This window comes from Bactrocera neohumeralis, chromosome 6 (genome assembly GCF_024586455.1).
Source record: "Bactrocera neohumeralis isolate Rockhampton chromosome 6, APGP_CSIRO_Bneo_wtdbg2-racon-allhic-juicebox.fasta_v2, whole genome shotgun sequence".
NCBI classification, from domain to species: Eukaryota; Metazoa; Arthropoda; class Insecta; order Diptera; family Tephritidae; genus Bactrocera; species Bactrocera neohumeralis.
Genome location: NC_065923.1, coordinates 68656761 through 68663217, shown reverse-complemented (window position 1 = coordinate 68663217; position 6457 = coordinate 68656761).

Genomic DNA, 6457 nt, shown 5'->3' with positions numbered 1-6457 from the left:
CGTTCAATTTGTATGGTAGCTATATGCAATAGTGATCCGATATCGGCGGTTCCGACAAATGACTAACTCCTGTCGCAAACCATCAATATGATTATTTTACGTTTCCTTGTGCATGTTAGAAATTTCTTGGCAAAACTATTATAAACTGCTCAAGGTAAAATATTGCGAGTTAATTAGCTGACAATACATATAATGGTTCTTTTAGAATTAAGAAATGCTTTTATAATTGAAATTTGTTCAGTAGTTCGTTAGAGAAGGTAATAAAAAAGAATGAACTTTATTTTATGCAAATTATATATGTCATACAAGGGCGAGGCGCCAACGAAAAGCTAAAAAGGCTTGCGGATACGTCTAGCTGATGGTAGGAGGTGTTTTTGATGGACGCTGATGCAAATGCCTTACCTTTCAGAAACATCCTTGATATGACACTCCGCACAAATGGAGAGAAGCTAGGGCAATTTTCATAACGAAGAAAGAATTTAGGCCTCTTTCTGTTGAAAGCATAAGAAAAAATCAGAAAGCAGAAACAGCTCACAAAGGCATTGAGAACCACGATATAGTGGACGAGATTTCCAAGAGGAATGTACGGCTACTACCTGAAAATGGGATCAACATTGGAAAACCCATGCATTGCTTATACAACGATCTGGGCAGGAGTAAGGCACAACTGCAAATGTTATGTGTAGGACGGTAAATCGGAAATATACCAAGTTCTTATTGGCACTCGATAGAAGGAACTGTAGGAATATGATTGGAATACACACTGGACACAGTCTGATGGTGACTCCTGCAGAATGTGGCTGACAGAACGAGAATATTGCAGGAAATGTCAAAAGCAAGCCACCAGGGAAACAATAGAGCATCTCTGTTGTCCCTCAATGGCAAGGCTACGCCTTAAGCATTTGGGGTGCCCACGGTATGAGACACTGGAAGAGGTGACGTTAGTGAGGCCAGAGAGTCTGTTGAAATTCTTATCATGCGCTGGCGTACTAAACAATGAGTACTTCTCATGAACTTCACAACGACACTCCATCTAATATCGCAAAACTGGTATAAGCGTGGCTAATTAGCCTACCAAACTAAGATTTCCGATTTTATTTAGATCATTGATGAACTTAAAAGTGGTTATGGAAATCTGCTGAATACCTTGCTTTCCAGCTCCAACAATTCTATACTTTAATATCTATAATATATAATATCAAAACTATCCCAACGTTAAACCATCTTGTCTTAATTTTACTAAGCTTTCAGCGAATTATACCATAAATAATCAACAAAGTCAAAAGGCTATACATTTTTCACCTGAAACCCTGTAGCCTCTATACTTTCTCTATTTGAACTCCACATTTTTCGTACTCACTCCACTGTTACTATATAAATTATACAAAATTTGTAATACCAAAAGTAATCAGCGTTCACGGCACTAACTAAAGTCCTATAAAATTTGCCGTTATTATGCATATTTGTGGATTTAAAGTTTTGTTGCTATTATTTTCAACAAATTTTTGAACATTTTCAACCACACTTGCTGCTGTCACACCACAGCGAAGCCTTTTGGTGTTAGTGTTACGCTTGCTGGTGTTAGCAGCCACTGATGGCGCCACCACTGCGTATAAGCAATTTAATTAAATTACGTGCAGTAAAGGCTATGAGCGTGTTGGCAACATGCTGTGCGGTAAAATATGTACATGCATGCATGGAAATATTATATGTGTGAATATAGGTATCCGCAGTTCTATAATATGTATGTACAATTTTATATGTATGTACATGTGCATATGTATGTATGTTAAGTAAAATATCTGTGTGCTGAAAATTTGGCTCTTGCAACAAAAATATTTATATGTGTTTGTTTGTCAGCGAAATATATGCATTTTTGGTGTTAGTTGGCATTGTTTAAACAGTTATTGAGCTGCTAATTAGTTGCAGCATTCCACACTAATTATGCCACAGCTATTATGAGCGCAGAAATGCTAAAATGTTATTAAAAGGTGTTAGAGGAAAATGGAAATATTTATTTCGAGCATAAATTAGTTGAAAATTATAGATTTTAGTTACTTATTTCTGACAGCAAATTATATGCTGAATGAATATCTGATAAACATAGAATTGAAAGTATAAAGCAGTAGCAGGATCTCAAGGCATGCCAGCAGAGGTTATCCAGCTTTTCATACTATATAAGTGCTGTCTGCTTAGACTTGGATTTTGGAATAAATTTATTACTTTGCTTCTAGTTTCAAGGTTCTGCAATTATTTAATTTATTCTAAAAAAGAAATAAATATTCTGAAAACTCAAAATAAAACGGGGCATAAATTAGTCATTTACATATAACACTAGCAGCGCCCCCTAGCAAATTATTTAAAATTTTTAACGGGTTTCTCAATAAAAGCGCTACAAAAGCTTTTTTAAATAAAACAAAAACGGTTTGGGTTATCAATTAATTTTTTTTCTTTCTGTGAAAGTATATTCGATGTCATTATGCATGGAACTCGATTTCTTTTGTATGGCCACCACGGGTAGGTTGCAAAAGTCCAGAGGCTGAACCCAATTTTCGACGGTTTTCTGGCATAAGATGTTATATACAGTTAGGATTTTCAAAAAATCAATTTTTCGTTTTCTTAATATATATATACATCTGAGTATACACACACAAAATTTCAAGTCGATCGACGAATATTTTCGAAGTTATAGACACATTAGTAAAGGCGCGCCGACTACATGTAAAGTGCTTTCAAAACTTTAAACTCGATTTTCTCGAAACGGTGTTTTCAAAGTCGGTGAGCAAGATTTCTCAGAAACGGCTTAACCGATGGTCTGAAACTTTTACACAAGCTTCTTAGCTATATTTTTTAGTAATTAGTCGAAGGATTTCCCATCCGAAGAAAATTTCTTATTTTTATAAAGAATTAAAAACCCGAATTTTGGTCGAGTAGCCCCCATTTTGTCAAAAAATTTTTTTTTGCTAATTCCTTCGATCAATCACTAGATTATTTATTATATTAATGAAATTTATTTGGTTTTTGCATTTTAGATGATCCAGTCCAGAGATATCGTGCTCACCGCAAGAGGCCTTTTTTTGCGGACCTCTGCAAAAATGGCAATATCAACGTTCCCGATAATTATTTTTGACAATAAAAAATATGTGAATATAGTTTAAGGTTGTCATAATATACCTGCCAAGTTTCAAACCAATAAATCAAATAGTTTGCTTAAAAAATATTCTTGAAAAATGCCTGTTTGTCGACCTCCTAACTGTATATAACCCCATAAATCAGCCGATGCAGCTGCCATTTCATGTTCAATATTCATCAATCGTCGCTGACTTGTTGGCATAGAATATAGACTCGACGTAGCCACACAGGAAATAGTCTAACGGCGTTAAATCGCACGACCTGGCCGCCTTGGTCTGACTGGGCCATTTCGTGAGATAACACTTTATCAAACTTGGTTTTCAATAAATCGATTGTGACATTCGCTGTGTGGCTTGTGGTATCGTCCTGTTAGAATCACATATTGTCGAAGTCCATATCATCCAATTCGGGCCAAAAATATTCGGTTATCATTGAGCGGTAGCGATTTCCATTCACAGTAACGTGCCGGTATTGATCATCGCGGAAGAAGTACGGTCCAATGACGCCGCCGGCCAATAAACCGTGGTTTTTTTGGGATGCAATGGTGACTAATGGAGTACGTGTGGATTGATGTCTGCACAATAACGCATATTTTGTTTATTGACGAAGCCATTCATCCAGAAATGAGCCTCATCGCTGAAGATGATTTTTCGCTGAAAAACTGGATCATTTCCAAGTTTTTGCTCAGTCCAATTCGCAAACATACGACGATTCTGGTGGTCAAGCGGCTTCAGTTTTTGCGTCAATTTGATATTGTAAGGATGTAAACCAGAATCTTTTCGCAAAATTTGCCATAACGATGTTACAGAGATGCTCAACGCTTGAGAACGACGTGTAAGAGACTGATTTGGGACTTCCTCAATAGATGCGCTAGCGGCAGCAATATTCTAGACACTACGGGCACTTCTTTGTCTCACTTGCACGGGAGCATTTTGTGCTGTGCCTGTGGATTAAAATTTTCTCACTAGACGCTCAATTGTTGATCTGACAGGACGATTATGACGATCATAAATTGGACGTAGCGCCCTTAAAGTTGAGACCATTGGCTAAAAATTTCGGTCGTAAATTTTAATAATTTCGACTGTTGTTGGATTGTATATCTTTCCATGTTGAAATGGCATACCTTGCTGAAGAGAAATGTCAAAAGAGCGGGAAAAATATGGCTTCGTTTACTGTCGCTATCGGTCTACTCTTGTAGCGTTCCTATTGAAGACCCCAGTAGTTATACCGGTTGTCTTTGCTAACACTTATAGTTAGGATCGATTATGTAATTAATTTGATATTCTCACTCTTCGCCGGGCTAATGACATTTAAGACACATATTTCAACCCCATTCTAGCCAAAGGCGCCATACTAACACAAGTCATGCTGCGAACACAGGCATGGTTTGACTCCCACAACCTGGCCGCGAAAAAACTGAAAAAACGCTTACCGCTGGAGTTGAGAATGCACGTTCATTCAGGAACTATGCAAGCGACGAAAACCCTGGAATACCTTGGTATAATAATGCACTTTTGTAAGCTTCATATAAATGATGCTATTTGTTATTGTCTCTATTACGGTATTCAACAATTTTGTGCTTGTATTAAATGAAAACAGCAAAACACTTTAAACTTTTTGCCAAAACATAATTAAATGCTTGTTGCTTTGCAGTTTGCGGCGCGTGTTATTCTAATGCAATTGTGTTGTTGTCGAAAATTTGTGTGTTTGTGTTGGTGGCAGCGATTCATGTAATTAGTGTGATCATTACATATGTATGTACATAATATGCCGTTATTTTATTAGTATAGCAAATATGTAGTTAAACAATTGTAAGCGATTACTGTTTCCTTTGGCTGTATGTTGGTGTGTGCGTTCGACAGCTGCCGGCGGATGAGTTGAGTGCGTGCAACTTTCATTGTAATTAATTTTGTGGCTGTTTCGGCATGATTCTGCATTTGTGCGTATATGTTTCGGTGTAGGAAAATGGATCTGCTTCAATTGCTTCATGCGCACGAATGCTCATTAAGTCGTATAGTCACGTGGAATAAATGCAATTTCTATGCAATTGATGGCGTAAATGCTTTTGGCAGTTGTTCCTGTTGAGATAAAAAAAAATAATAATAATTTCATACAATAACGCATGTAGCGTAGTCTAATAGCTGTTTTTAATCGAAAATATAGACTAATTAAATTGTTTAAATATAATTGCTGAGATAATTTTTTCTACAAACAATTATTTTTGCCAAATTAGTTTAAATAAAACATATAATTTTGATTAAAATAGAGTTTTATTCAACAAAAACCAATTGTATTGCTGTTTTTATGCAGCATTTCAACTTGACGTATGCTGATTAGCGTCAAGTAGAAAAGTTGTCCGTAGCAGAACTTGATTTTGCTCGTTCACTTTGTATGGCAGCTATATGCTATAGTGTGTCGATCTGAAGAATTTCTTCAGAGATTTTAAGGTTGGCTTAGACAAAAGTTCTTGCCAAATTTCGTTAAGATATCTCGTCAAATAGCAAGGTTCTCCATACGAGAACCTGATTTTCATCGTTCAGTTTGTATGACAGCTATATGCTATAGTTAGCCGATCTGAACAGTTTCTTCGGAGATTACACCGTTGCCTTATGCAATAATCCCTGCCAAGTTTTGTTGAGATATCTCGTCAAATGGAAAAGTTTTCCATACAAAGACATGATTTTGACCGCCGAGTTTATATGACAGCTATATGCTAAAGTGGTCCGATATTGGCGCTTCCGACAAATGCGCATTTGTTTGAGGAGAAAAGAATGTATGAAAAATTTCGTATCGAAATTTTAGAAACTGAGAGACAAGTTCGCGAAGTTCGCGTATATACAGACCGATGGACGGACGAGCAGAGAGATATGGCTACATCGACACAGCTTGTCGTGCTGGTTATTTATATATTATGTATATATATCTTATAAGGCCTCCCACGTTTTCTTCTAGTTACTACATACTACATTGTTAACATAATATACCCTATTCAAGTTAAAAGAATCGATAATTTCCGGACACATGTTTATTTTTTGTAAGATATTTGATCATAAAACCTGGTTCAACGTTTCCATTAAAGAGAATACTATTCTTTCGACGAAAGCGTTCATCCAACTAAACACAATGAAACCATTTCTTTATCTATGGCCTTTCGGCTGACGGTTTAGACTCTTCAGTTGACCCTTGTCTCTTGTGCAATCAATGGACTCCTGATGTTCCTTTGTGAGCTCCTCATTGGTTGGCGGTTGTGGTTGCAACCTTCTCAGGAGATAAGCAACACGACGCTTCTCCACATTGGGACATTGACTTTAAAAACAAACAAATT